Genomic DNA, 15054 nt, shown 5'->3' on the forward strand with positions numbered 1-15054 from the left:
TCAAATCACTGCCCATATGCTGCTGATCCAGAGCACAATCCCAGCTCACACCATGGTCAGGCAGAACATTTTGGAATTGGGACAGGGTAAGAAGCTACACAAAGCTCAGCTAGTGGTTGTGATTTACAATGCTGTCTCTGCGGCCTGTTTCCACAGCAGACGGTACCGGTTCACATTTGACTTTAATCTATTTTCACGTGAGCTGTACAATTAAGATGCTATAAACAAATCTGGATGCCGTAAGGAGGAAAAAAAACTTGAATGCCAGCCTTTCCCAACTATTAATCCAAAATATTGTTCAGTATTACACACAAAAGACAATATTGTTTTAGAATAACTGCTAAACTATTTACAAAACAATAAAAAATTAACTAACCCATTCCTCCATTCCACTTTTATTCATCTAGTTCTAGAATACCGCAGAAGCCTGTTAATTCACACACTGGCTGCAAAAGTTGTTTTAAACTAGCAAATGCTGAAAACAAACAAGCAATAAAACCACCAAAGTCAATGCATTACCAATGTATTCTGCTGATTTGAATAAAAGTGCAGTTTGGTTGTCATTGTTTACAATATTTTTAACTTTTCAATTCAGGAGTGTCTTCCATACAAATTTTGGAAGTTCAAAATCACATACACCAAGAATGAAAGCAATGGTAGCAAACTACATTTGGGATAGCAGAAAATGGAAATTATGGAAAAAATCACAAAGATATTGAATGGCACTTGCATGATGTTCATGGTGTATTGCTATAACCTGGCATAGAGACAGACCTACAGTGCATGTGCATGCACATTGTCTTTTCCTGGTAAACAAAATAATTTGGGAGTCCCCAGAGGCCAGGAGGATGATACTTATCTCCACGCACAGAATGCAGATGCAGTTGCAGCCAGACTAAAACTTGAGAATTTATCTTGCCTTGTTTGCTGTTAATTCATACAGGCAAAACTTTTTCCAATCGGTTTGCCCATGGATTCAGGTTTAGAGCCTTAGGAATACAAGATCTCTGCAGAGTAGTCTCTTATTCAGTCTTTAATGTGAGGTATGGCAAAGTGCTATTTGTGCTTTTCACTTAGCTGAGTTTTGCAATTATGGATTACCAAGCCACGTCAAACCCACAAGTGATATATCCCCAAAAGGAGCCCGAGTTGTTTTACAACTGTAAGCATGTTACCACTGTTTTCAAAACATATCCAACCCTATAACTGATTATAAAAGAGTGGGGAATTGTCTTTGTCCTCTTTTCTACTATATCCTGCATCTGATTATGGATCCTTCTTACCTGACCTGTTAAAAGATGAGCCCTTTTCCCCTGCAATAGGTATCATTAAGTAAAGACAGTTCTTGAGAATTTTTGTTTGTTTTCTTAAGCAAATTTCCACGGGGGTTTTTTGACAGCCAGAATAGAATTACTTGTAGTTTACGACTCCTTAGAAGCCTCATCTTGTAGTCTACCTCCTCCATTTTTTAACTTTCTTATTTTTTTGTAAAATGGGTATCTCAAGTTCTCTTTGGGTAAGAGAAAACAGGAAGGGAAATAGAAGGGGCATCTTCTGAAGTCCGTCCATTTCCTCTTCTCACACCAGCACTGAACTACCTCTAGCACAGTTTAAAGAGAACCACATGCAACTGGTTCAACATTCACTATTATCAGCCTTTGGCTGGCAAGAAGAACAGGGATATTTCAACACACAAAAAGGTTTGGGGCCTAGCAACTTCCCGAATTTCTCCTAAAATGGAGATGAATTCATGAAAAGCAGGTAAATCCCCATACCATTCTTTTTGCACTCTACTTAAAAATGAATTATAAAAAATGGTTTAGTTTTGCACTTCTATATGTAAAATGGGCTGGGACAGTAACACGTGACTAATTCAGATGTGCAACAATAACGAATACAATTTTGAGATTCCCAATTTAACGCAAATTCGAATCACATTCTAAATGGCACTTGCTTCCTGCCTATTTCCTTTAATGTACTTTTTTTTAAGTGGATGGCAATTCTTGCTCAAAAACAGCGTGAAGCAGCTGCAGACAATCTCAGTGAGAGCACTCCAAGTCAGGCAGGGCCCGCCTGTGCAACACTAGCAACAAACAGGCCCTAAAACATTAGGGTCAAGTTTTATTTTTTTTTAAACATACATTCCCAGCAATCTGTATGCATATTTATGTTTTAACACACGTTCATACTTCTAAGAAAACCAAAGTTAGTTAATTCATTCAAAAGAGGCTTGGAACTTGATAAATCATTACCCTTATTCTCGAGATCAAATACCTGAGACAAGCCTCAATGCAAAATGAGATCATGATTGCTGATACAGAGGACCAACCCTCCAGCATTAAGCAGCATTTTCTGCTGGAAAGCTGGCCTACGTGCAAAATCAAAATCTCCTGGTGAAGAGCATTTACAAATATTATTAGACTAAAAAAATAAAACTCACCAAGAACACTGCAGACTCCAGCATCTATTCAGGTTTCTCATCTTACAGTCTACAAAAATCCCTGCAAATTCAAAACCTCCTTTGCTAAAAATAAAAATTCATAGTACAGATCATGTTCAAAAATCCAAACAAAACAGATACATTGAATTTTGTGACAATTCAAGAACTTACAATTTTAAAACTGCTTACTATTCTGGTAGAAAGAAAAAAAATATCTAAAAGGTGCTCTCATGTAACACATGAATTTTAGCTGACACTTGGAAAAACATGCATCATCAGCAGCAATAGATACTATTCCTATCATGCAACAAGAATTCATGTTGGCAAGCATAATTTTGCTACAGATGTCTATAGTCAAATATAGAACCTCTGCATCCAAATTATGAAAAAATATGAACAGAAATCAGCACAGTGATCTGTTTTTGTTCCACCACACAAGCTATTTACTGCCCTATCAAATCTGAGAAACAACACATTGTAGCTGCATTAAAACCCACAAAAAACATAATTTCAGGCTAAACATTAGCATGCTATTTTCACTTTTCTACAATTAATATCTAAATACCTTACATAATCTACTGCAGTCAGAAATAAAAAGGTTCGCTTGTATTGTCACTCTTTGATGCAGGCACCCTGCCTATCACCAGCCACCATACAACTTACCCAATATCCACAACCTCTCAAGGCTTTTAAGACTGTCTACTTTATTCTGCTGAGCACAGAGGAAAAGACCCTCATTTCACACTAGAACAGAACATTTTCAATGTTTTGCCTCCATATTTATCTTGATTGTAGATTACCAAAGCAGCTAACACAGCCAGGACTGGTCAGATTTTTTAAAAATCATACTGGTTAAGATTCTAGAGTTGCTGATTTCCTGTTATAGGAAGTAACAGTTCTAGCAAAAGAATCCCCAAGGCAAAATGTTTAGTGTTCCAATGTGCAAGCTCTAACAGCCTTTGTTCTTCCCTTTGCTATATTCATTACTGCTTTCTCTCTCCCCCTCTCCCTCTCTCTGAATCCTTCAGCTTTCACTGTAAGATACAAATGCCAGCTCAAATCTAAGTACACATTTATTTTTTAGATGAGAGAAAAAAAAAATCCTATCCATTATCCATCGCTTTGAGTTAAAAGTAGTCATCCCTCAGGAGCTGATGCACTGCCCATCCGGTTTCCTATTCTTATTTCATTACTGCACAATATTATAATTCATGCCACTAATAACCCACTGGAGCTCCATCAAACCTCTAAAATACATCTTTCCACTTGGCTGCTGCAAAGTCCTCCCTGGGTTACAACAGTTTAAGAAACACCATCCATACTATTTATATGGTTTTTTTTTTCTATGTAGGCTATATTAAGTACATGTTTAACACTGAAGACCTTAATTCAGAAGTAAATATCGGGTTACTCAGATATGGCCAAACAAGCAACCTTTGAATAATCAGAAAGCAAATTCTGAATGTGTAACACTAATACAACACAGAAGTTCACTGCCATGTGGTCCACAATTTATAATTGTCACTCAGAGGCCTATTCCATATCACTACATTGTGAAAAAAATGTATATCTGGATAGAAGATATTTCAATGAAAATACTGCATTTAGCCAAGACATCAGCAAGTCTTTACAAATAATAGCTTTAATCCCATTAAAACTGGAGGACATTAACAGCATTTCTTTAGTAACACTTAAACAATTGTATCCTTGCTAATGTGCCAAGTGTGCAATCAGGAGCCAGATTTACTTTTCACATACATGTACCTTCATGCTATTGTTATATTCATACCCAAAACACCACATCTCACCTTGTGAACCTTGACCTTTGAAAGATTTTTTTAGCCAATGCTCAGTTACTGCCACAGATGCATTACCTCTGCAAATATGAAAGGGTTAAAGGCAGCCCCAATCAATAGGCCTACAAGGAGAAAAAAAAAAAAAAAAAGGGAAAACGAGTATGCCTTACAGCATCTTTGCAATGCTTTTATGCACAATTCTACAACAATATTGTTTCCTTTTGGCCTTACAGAAAGGCACAGCACCCCCCCCTTAACATCTCCTAAAGCAGAAAACCACAAGACAGCACCCTGTAAATAAAAGAGCATGCAAAGCAGCATTCCTCAGTCACAAGCATAACTACAATTACAAATCATTCAATCAATTTTATTTAGTTTAGTTTTAAAATAGACTGCATAACCAGTGTCCCACCCTTGCAAAGCAAAAATATTTTAATAAGGGTCATAAATCTCAGCTCTTGCCCATTCCTTAAGCATAAAAAGGCACGAAAAGCCAAAGTAATCTCAGTTACTACAAATATGTACATTTATATACAGAATCCTTTATGACTATATTAGCCACATACCAGTGCTGTGTGTCTAAAGTGTGCATTCACATACTGTTTTGGGATGGTATCTTTCTGCAAGCTCCTCTGCTTTTGGCTGCCATGAAGGGAGGAAGCTATCCCACTGTAGTAGCTCAGTGACTGCATTGTGTTCAGGAGCTGATCTGCCTCAAACCAGTTCCAGCCGGTTCTGGTCACCCTACATAAAAAGCTATGGCAACCCTCGCTCAGTTGCCAACAAGTCCCTGAAAATCGCAGGGGCTCTTTTTTCTGTGGTGGTGGGGACAGCTGCAGCCCTGTCCCCCTGCTCCCCTCGTGCCCGGCCCACGCAGCCCCCTTGCTCCCCAGTGCCGCCCCACACGCTCCCTTCCTCTCCTCCCCCACTTACCTCCCACAACCTGGCTGAAAGCTGTGAGTGTGTGCGTGCCTGTCTGTAGCTAACAAAGAGACCGCAATAAAAATCCTCATAGGATCTCTCTTGCAGCACCAGGCAGGCTCGGCCACAGCACTGGGAGACAGACTGCTAACCAAGGACTGCTCCCCCCTCTCTGCTCCCCACAGCACAAGGGGTGGCTGCTGATCAACGTCACATCTGCCCCCTCATGCCCACGGCCGTGGGGTGGCCGATCAAGGTCTTCTCCCATCCTCCCTCCCCACTCCTCGCTGCATCTGGGGCTGCTGGAATGACATTTTCTCTTCTCTGCACAGCATTACTACAAAGATTACCCACACACGCACCTCCCTCCCCTCAAGAAATCCATTTCCGCAGCAGCGAGATGCCTGCAAAATAGTTCCTTTGCCCCCTCCTAGCAGCACCGAGTTGGCTGCTGAGCTGATTTTTTTTTTTGCTATTCAACTATCCTTGAGGCACTGAAAAGACGAAAGCTGCAGACCCATGCCTGACCAGCCCCCCCGCCTTCCCACACCCACAGCTGTGGGGGAGGCCAGGACACAGCTCTGCGCAGCCTGCTCAGTTCCCACCCCACAAAGATGGCTGCTGATTACAGCCGTTTGCTCGGTCCCACATCTCTCTCTGGGGCAATTCCTCATCAAGGTCATGATTCCCTACGGTCCCAAAGTCCCTCCAGAGGAGGGCTCTGCACCCACCTTTGCCCATGGCAGCTCTGATCCTAGCCCGCTCCCCCTTTTTTCTCTGCCACCCAGGGCCTTCCTCCTGTGTGGCTGACAGTCACCCCAAATTGAGACATTATTCACCCGGCTCCTGTTTTGGCTACTCACCCTTGCACTGGTAAAACCAGTAACTACCTCCGCCTACGCGCCAAGCCCCATCCTCTCCGGGATCTGCCGTGAGATGGCTCTTCAGTAAGGCTTTCCTCCAAGCCAGCTGCCACGCTAGGCTACACCAACCAGCCCCTCTGCTCTCCGGGCTGCACCTGTAACTGTTAGCAGAGGTCTCGGGCACAACCCTTCAACCCCCCTTCCCTTGCGGAGAGAGCTGAGATCTGGCACTTTCTCCACATCCCTCATCCCCACCCCATTCTGGGGAAAACGACCATGTTCTTCCGCTGCCTCAGCCCCGTATTCTCTGCACAGGCGGCTCCAGCCGGCCCTCCCTCAGCCCCTCGGCCCGGGCGGGCTGCTCCCGCCTCTGCGGGCCGCCGCGGCCCCGGGCACCTCGCTGACGGACCGCGGCCCCCTCCCCTCAGCGCGGCGCCCGCGCCCCCCCCGCCGGGCCCGCTTGCTCCCCGGCCCGGGGTCGGCCCTACCCGAGCGGGCCTTGCCGAGCCCCGGGCGCGAGGAACGGCCCCCGCTACGCGCGGGGGACGCCCGGGGAGGAGAGGCCGCGGCCCCTCCGGCGGCCGGGAGAGCGGCCGAGCGGGGGAAGAGGGGAGGCGGCAGGACGGCCACGTCCGAGCGATCCCCTCCGCCCCGAAGCCGCCGGCCCTGGCGGCCCCGGTGCTCGGCTGGCCGTGCGGCTCCGGCAGCCGCCGCCCTCGCAGCGCCCCGGCCCCGGAGCGGCCCGAGCCGAGCAGGCCCGGCAGGCCGCTCCGCCGCAGCCTGCCCGCGGCGCGGCGGGGCCTGCGCGCAGGCGAGGCGGGAGCCGGGCCGGGAGGAAGGCGACCCCCACTGCATGCAAACTCCGCACCCCCATGCAAACACACCTGCTGCGGCCGCGCGGCCCGGCCGTGGCTGCTCCGGCCGGCGGCCTCAGGCGGGCATGGCTAAGGTCCGCGCTGCCTCGGCCGCCTGCGGAGCGGCCTGGCTAAGAGATGGTGGAACATAATGGCAGGGAGGCTCTGCCGGGACTGAGGAGAAGGTGGGGGTGGGGGTGCCTCGGCTTGCACAGATGGGGGAGACGCTCCCGTGTGATTCCGTGTGAAACGGCTCCCTGGAGTGTGCCGGGGGCGGGGAGGGCTGCCGCTGCCTCCAAGCGCTCCGCGGGCAGGCGCCGGGGCTGGGGCCGGGCAGGTCGCGGCCTCCCGCAGACCGGGGGGGTTCCCCGCTCTGCCGCCGGCGCCGCCGAGCCCAGGCGGCCAGGGAATCCCGCCCGAAAGGGAACGAGTGGTGCCGGCGGGCGCTCGGGCAGGGCAGCGCCAGCGGGCCGGTTCCGATCCCTCCCCGGGTCTCCACCGCGGCCCTGCCGGCAGGGACGGGGCAGGCCCGCTACGACGCCGCCGGCGGCCCCGGCCCCGCCGTGCCCGCGGGAGCCCCTGCCCGGAGCCGCGGGGTCCTGCGCCTCGGGGCCCGCCGGGCCGGGCTGGCAGCGCCGCTGCGCTCTCCGCGGCCGTGAGGGTCTCTCTTTCCCTGAGCGCGTCACGCCTCGCAGTGCATCGGGGGACAGAGCCCCAGAGCAGTGAGGGCAGACCTGCTGCCCGGTGGCGGGGCGGGCGGGCGGGCGTCCCGCCCGTCCCCGCTGGGCCGCGCGTGGCTCCATTGCCAGTGTCTCGGTTCTAAATCGACGAAGGACAGGAGAAATGACACATTGTTAAATCAGATGTTTCGTTTGCTTCACGAGTGTGGCTCTGCAGCACGGCTCCTCTGGAAGTTGAGGGGTCAGGACGCTGTTCTTGCTGCTACTGCAGGTGTGACTGCGCGGCATAGCCGAGGGACACGGCAAGCCTTTGTGGCCTGGAAGGCAGCAGGACTGCGGGCTGGGCTGGCGGTCACCTTCCCTACCGCACGCTTCAGAGATGTGAGCCATCTTAACACATTGCAATGCTTAAAAAACATCACAGCCTACAACTTTGTCCTGTATTGATGCTATCGTGCTGCACAAAAAAAGATTAACATGAAATTATTAGGTCCTTCCTGGAGATAGTTTGATGTTTTTGGCTATTAAGTCTTGCGACAAGCTGCATTTGGTAATAAGGCTTTTGTTTGCTGTGAAGCAACCTGATGTTAATGCCATCATTAAAAATTTTAATAGGAAATTTCCTCCCTTTCTGTCCTGGGACGGTGTATTTTACAAGTGTGCAGCATGATTTCTAGAATTTGAAGTTTCACTTGTGAATTACTTTATTGGATCTTATTGATGGCTTTAAATATGTAACACCCCTCTCAAGTTTATGCTATAAGCTTGATTTTTTACAGACTATATAGACAATAACAACGTATTCTGGTTGAAATAATGATGTTTATTAAAACCTCTTACAAGCCAGTTGGTAAGGCAGCAAAGTCACAAAGGCCTACTGCATTACTATTGACACAGCTCATGGGAGGATGCCCCACCAGAAGCTGTGTTTACAGGTATTGATCAGACAGGCTCATACCCTGGCTGCTCGCACCCCAGCAGATGGAACTTCACCAGGAACAAATTCCGACTTGTTCCAAGTAACCAAAACAGCAAACTGCTCCATTGCCAACTGTGGCAATCAGTGAGTCTGACAAGTTTATAGAATTTGAACATAATAAATTGATTTGGTAATTTAGATAAAAAAATAAATGAATTGTGTTCTGCACTAGTTTTAATTTTCAAGAAGGGTCATGAAATTCAGCTTGCACAAGCCTAGGGCTCATCCTGCGAGTGACTTGTAGAATTAGGCTGTAATATTTATAACACCCTATTTCTTCCCAATTAACTAGTAAACTGATTTGATAAAAAAAGTGAAAACTACAGTCTGTTTTCTTACATTGCATTTCTGTGGTCAGCTTGCATAATAGTATAATGAAGATGGCAGCTGCTACTGCTACTTTTGTATTAATATCTGAAATGTTAATTGATTTCACAGTTTATACATGACGTAAAGGTGCATGCTGTCTTTCAGATAGATTTACTTGTTTTCCTTCCAGCCAGGTGTCCTTGACATCTCCATGGCAGAAAAAGTCTGTCACCCTAAGTATTTGACTTTCAAAAATAAAATGGAGAGAATTTTAAATACCGTTTACAAGTGGTGCCAGGCTGACAGCTCTTCTCCAATGGCTTTTTAGTTCAAACACACAAAATAACAGGCAATTGCAATGCAAGCGTCCCTACAGTGTCACTTCTGCTTTGTGAGGCTTCAGTAGGTTTTTTAGCATGTTGACCTTACACCTTAGAGCTGAGATTTAGTCCTTAAGTCACCTCAAGAGTGTTGTGACTCTGCAGGTAAAGCTGTTTTGGTTAGCTGCTGGGGAGGCAATGGGTGGTTTAGGTTACTCCAGCATTTCCAGAGGTGGGAACTGGAGTCCGTCGCCTTACCCTGTCTCAGCAGCTGGGGCTGTACGGGGACATAACTTAGGTAGTCAATTAGAAGAGTTTTGGTTCCCCACAGCTGCTGAATCTTCACCCTTGAAGTTTCCATCTGAAAGTACTTCCTTACCATGTTGCAGCCAGCTAGAAGCACCATACCATGGCCCTTCTCTGTGGGTGGGGAAGGAGAGGACCCTGAGGATGGCTCGGAAGAGGACGGTGGGCTGGAGGAGCCCATGCCATCAGCAGTGAGGCACTCTGGCTACAAGCAGTTGCTGGCAGCACACAGAGTTGACAACCCAGGTTAGCCTAGGACTTGCTCTTCTGCATCAGATGACGAGTGACCAAAATAGAGGTCCCATTCACTCCCCCACAGACACTATACTATATAATCCTTAGAACCAGTGGTGAAAGAAATTACCGTTTTTTAAGATTATTCTGTTTTCTCCATTGGCTTTGCAGTGGCCAGGAGCAAAGCCTCTGACACTGCTGTCCTTGTGGTAGAGAGTCTCAGTCAAGACAAATGAAACCACCACTGTATTCCTTCCACTTTGACTCCAGAACAGCACTGAGATGGGATCACCTGGTCGCCTGCGCTGATGGAGCAGTAAACTTTGCTACCGGGTCGCATACCATGTATTTCATTCTTCAAGAACTGTGAAGAAGTTTTCTTTTTCCTGAAGAAATGCCTCCAGTACAGCCTGCTATTACTTCTCAGCAGTCAGCAAGGAGTGCTGCCAATTCAAAACATTTTTCCTTTGATGCTGCAGTGAATGCTGAACTTGTGTGCAATAATAACTTCTTAATTATTTAACTTCTTAAGGATTTTAAGGCTCTTGCAATCCAGAACTCTAAAATGTGGTGTATTCATCCCACACTTTTTGTATAGGAATCAGTTTTAACTGTATCAAATATAAATAGTTACAAATGTAGCTTTTACACATTAAAAATGTGCTGGGGCCAAAGATGATTTTGCAGGTGGATTGACACAATAAAAAATAAGGTCAATTTACATTTAATTTTTTTATGTTAGAATAAATGATGCCCTTTTTGTCCTCTCCCAATTTTGTTTGTTGTTTTTACTCAATAATAAAACATTTCCTTCCTGGCTAGTGAAACATCCTTAGCTTAAGCAAGAAGGATAAAATACAGATTCCATATTTCCAATCCTAAATTTATTTTTTAGACTAATAGCTTTACAACTTTTGGCAAAAACTTAATACTATCTGTTACTTCAGTTGCTTTTTTTAGGTTTTCACCTTAAAATTTCCTGTATCATATTAGCCACAAAAGCAGAGAATAAGCCTGCATTTCTTGTTTTAGAATACTTACATTTTTCTTTTTATCACTGTTTTGAATGCAATGGTACTTTTCTTTAACCACTATACTTAAACATTCAGTATTAAAAAAAACAGCTTACAACTAAACTTCCCCTTTTCTGATGCTTCTATTACTATTCTCTAGATATTTTCTTGGGAAAAAAAATCAATTCCCTCTCCTGGTTATTAAAATAAGTCTCCTATTATATTTTGGACTAAAAGCTCTAGGATTGCTTTTAGAAAGATGAGATTTATTAAAAGAAAGTGATCTCATATGAGATAAGATGAAGGACTTTGGTAGGGAGAAATCTATAACCAGACTCAAAATACGTCTTACCTACTATTGAGGTCAAGTAAAAATTAAAATCTAGGATGATTTTGAATGGAAAAATGCCTCTCAGTCTAGTAAACAGACAAATATATGACAGACACACACAAATTTGCATCCACATCTGTAGACTCTAAATTGCAGATTTCTTCTGTTAAGATAGCTTCTGGCCCAATAGCACGTTAAAACCTAAATTTGTCATGCGACATGTTTATCAAAGTGCTGTAGTGTTCTGGCACCTGGCCATCTGGTAGACTCCAGAGCTCTGATTTATAGCCAATACTCAACTCACAGGTGGACAGGGGAGTTAAAATTCACCTAATTCTCACTCTAGATGCCTGGATCTAATCTGCAATTTGCCAAACTCCACACAACCACCAGCTAGCCTTTGGGGTTTGCACTGCTCAGAAGTGGCACTGGTCTGCATCTGGGCTGAAGGGGCCGGTCTTGGCTGGCTCTTGTGCAGCAGGAGCGACAGCAGCGTCGGAAGAGACCTCCCCATTGCTCAGTGGTTAGGTTATTCCCAGGATTTTGGGGAGTCAGGTTTGCTCCTTCGCGATCTCCAAACCTTCATTTCCTACCTCTACAACGTACTCAGCTGGAAGGATACTCTGGTAGATGGTGCTTTGCTTCTGTGCTTGTAATCCTGTGTCGAATAGAGCAAGGAGCGAAAGAAACCAGACTCCGCCACCAGCAGAGTGAGCAAGGTGTGGGTCTGGGTCCCTCCTGCTGAGTGCTTGAGATCCGTGGTGAAACCACTGTTAATCTAGGCTGGACACCATGAGCGAGTGACCCCCTGTGCTGCAAGGAAAGGTTTGCTGCTCCATGGAGGATGGAGCCTGACCAGTCGTCCAAAAGTAAAGAAACTGAGTGATGACTTGGTTTTTAGCTTTCATTTTTTAAAACCAAAATAATTAAAGTGTGTGCCAATTCTACGGGACTTTTGAAGCATAGTTTGGTAATCTTTGTCCAGAATATTCTGCGGAAACAATGCAGTTTGCATTTTCCACTGGGATTAGCTCAGAAAAAGAGCATGGAGTTGTTGTCAGTAATAGCAAAAATACAGTGATAGAAATGTGTGCAGATTGTGTACAGATGTATTCTAACTCCTAAGCCTTGAAGTGTAAGCTATAGTCTGATGAGAGAGGTCTTACTATTTAATAAGTATGGTTTACAAGTTGGTTTTAAATTTGGTTGGTAGTGAAATGACTTTTACTCCACTCGTTAGAGGTTAATGAAGAACATACGTAAATGTATGAATAGCTGCTTAGTTTAGGAAGCAAGAGGACTTCTAATCTGAAAATTGTCCAACTCCATGGTAATTTTGTGGCAATGCCTATGTTGCAACATAAAAATTAGAGCTATTTTTCCATTGGAGAAGATAAATCACTGGATCCATTGTTGGTCTCTTCTAGGGTCTGGTTACACTATGAAAACTACCAAGCATGACTGTTCAGGATTTTCTCCTAGTTATTGAAAAGCCATCAACTATTTTTAGGACCAGCAACCATTGGTCACTACTGGCTCGGAGTGGGCAGTCACAGAGGCAAGCAGAAGAGAGATGCACGGAGTGGGGAGAGTCCCTCCTGCTGCTCCTGTCTGCAGGGGACATTTCCCTCCTTTGGTGATTACCTCTTTCAAGGGTCCCTGTTGCTGCCTTTACAGGTTGGGTGTACACTCAGCAGCTAGCAACCAGCTTTATGTCGCCATTGCTTCTCATACAGGCACTTACTGACCAAAATAATCAGCACCTAGCTCAGAACAATGAGAGTTTTGCACACAGTTAAATGTAAGTGTAGACCACAACAAACTACAGTTAAAACCTGCACGGGGCAAGTATAACCCATAGATAGATATATATATATTTATATATGCCCATGTATAGCATATACATACTTGAAAATTATGCTGAATTAGATTTATGATCAGAAAGTGAGAAATCTATTGAAACCCATTCTTAACTACAGATTTTTTCTTCAATGTTGAGCTGTCTTTTGTCTTGGCCTTCTCTCCCTTGGCTTTGAAGACTGTCTGTCTTTCAGAGAAACAAGAGGAAGAGGAGGAAAAGAAGAGCACACAAGAAGTAGATACAACCTAAGATAAATGGACGTAGTCTCAGGGCAGGGGAGAATGTAAGAATATAATGTTAGGGCAGTCTCTGTGGGGCAGACAGCGTTCAGATCGTAACTGCTGCATAATCTGTGCTTGCGCCTCCAGCAAACACTGCCCATAGCTATGGAACAACATCTCCACAACAGGCAATTTCCCCCAAATTTGAAGAATGTATTGGACAAAGGCTAATGGCTACACAGAAGTTGATAACTCTTGTTATCCATCTGCAGAAGAGAATCTCTAACTACAAAGTGAACATTTGCAATGCCCAAATAGCACGAAGAGTGAGAAATCCTAATAACTCTCAGGATGTTAAATGCTAGAAAAGCCAGAATATGGTAATGTCTTGAACAACAAGACACTCAGATTTTTAATCATCTGTAGAAGAGATGCTGAGTTCAGATATAATACAAAGACAGGCGGATTTGACAGGGCTTAATAATTCTTTTTTTCTGGCTGTTAACAAGCCAGAGCAAACTATTATCCAAAGAAATAATGGTTAGTTAGCAAGGATAGTGGGCTTAAAATGGTAAGGGAGTTACAGTCAATACCTCAGCTTTTCCACATATACTGAGAGGTATTAACATAATGCCATGCTGGAGATGTCACAGCTCCTATGAAGAGTGTTGCTGAACAACTGCAGCCCCAGGCCTGGCAGCCGTGCAGGGCTTCCTACCCCCATGCAGAGGCAGTTAAACCTCCCAATGCCATGGCTGCCTAAGACAGTGACAGCCCTCGTCCTCGAGGCCTCAGGAAAGGCAGGAGCTGTGGCATACAGGCTGGTTGGAAGGCACCATGCCAGCAGCAGCAGCTCTGTCCCCACCTCAGGGAGCCACAGCCCCGGGCCGCAGCTTTCCCACTGGGGTGGGCACCAGGGTCCCCGCCTCTGCCCCTGCACAGACACAGAGCAGCCCTCCCTGTGTGTTTGCTGTAATGAAAGGGACTCTGCCACAGAAAGGCTCATGGCTACCCTTTATTTCTGCATCTCAAACGAACAGTCTTTCAGGCCCTAAATACCAGCTGGAAAGACAAGCAGAGGAGGCTGCAATGGTGTAACTTGTGCTGGCACTAATGACCGCTTCCGGGAGAGCCCCCTGCGATGGGGACAGCCTCCGCCATGGGGAACACCCAGAGCAGATGTGAGAAGGCCCCTAAGTTGCTCCACCAGCAATATCAAATAGCTGATTTTCATAGAATCATAGAATCATAGAATTGTTTAGGTTGGAAGGACCTCTAAAGGCCATCTAGTCCAACCCCCCTGCTGTGGGCAGGGACATCTTCAACTAGAGCAGGTTGCTCAGAGCCCCGTCCAACCTGACCTGGAATGTTTCCAGGGATGGGGCATCCACCACCTCTCTGGGCAATCTGTGCCAGTGTTTCACCACCCTCAGCGTAAAACATTTCTTCCTTATCTCTAGTCTAAATCTACCCCCCTTTAGTTTAAAGCCATTCCCCCTTGTCCTGTCGCAACAGGCCCTGCTAAAAAGTTTGCCGCCATCTTTTTTAGAAGCCTCCTTTAAGTACTGATAGGCTGCAGTAAGGTCTCCCCAGAGCCTTCTCTTCTCTAGGCTGAACAAGCCCAACTCTCTCAGCCTTTCTTCATAGGAGAGGTGTTCCATCCCCCCGATCATTTTTGTGACCCTCCTCTGGACCCGCTCCAACAGGTCCGTGTCTTTCTTATGCTGAGGGCTCCGGAGCTGGACACAGTACTCCAGGTGGGGTCCCACCAGAGCAGAGTAGAGGGGCAGAATCCCCTCCCTCGACCTGCTGGCCACGCTTCTTTTGATGCAGCCCAGGATAAGATTGGCCTTCTGGGCTGCGAGCGCACATTGCTGGCTCACGTCCATCTTTTCATCCACCAGTACCCCCAAGTCCTTCTCGGCA

General features: G+C 45.9%; 1 protein-coding gene across 7 annotated transcripts in view; it reads right to left on the minus strand.

Moving 5' to 3' along the window:
• The window catches only part of LOC143172475 (zinc finger protein 532), a 51345-nt gene extending 44346 nt beyond the window's left edge, over positions 1 to 6999 (minus strand). The window contains exons 1-2 of one of the 7 annotated variants that reach the window (XM_076361986.1): positions 6905 to 6999; positions 6021 to 6181 (exon numbers count right to left, since the gene is read on the minus strand). The gene's annotated coding sequence lies outside the window, so the exon portion shown is untranslated. Of the gene's footprint in view, positions 1 to 4248; positions 4359 to 4802; positions 5053 to 6020; positions 6182 to 6904 lie in introns of those variants that run through there. The other 6 variants (XM_076361982.1, XM_076361983.1, XM_076361981.1 and 3 more) reach the window with 6 other exon arrangements.
• Between the last annotated feature and the right edge of the window lie 8055 nt (positions 7000 to 15054).

The sequence above is a fragment of the Aptenodytes patagonicus genome, chromosome Z (genome assembly GCF_965638725.1).
Source record: "Aptenodytes patagonicus chromosome Z, bAptPat1.pri.cur, whole genome shotgun sequence".
Taxonomy (NCBI): Eukaryota; Metazoa; Chordata; class Aves; order Sphenisciformes; family Spheniscidae; genus Aptenodytes; species Aptenodytes patagonicus.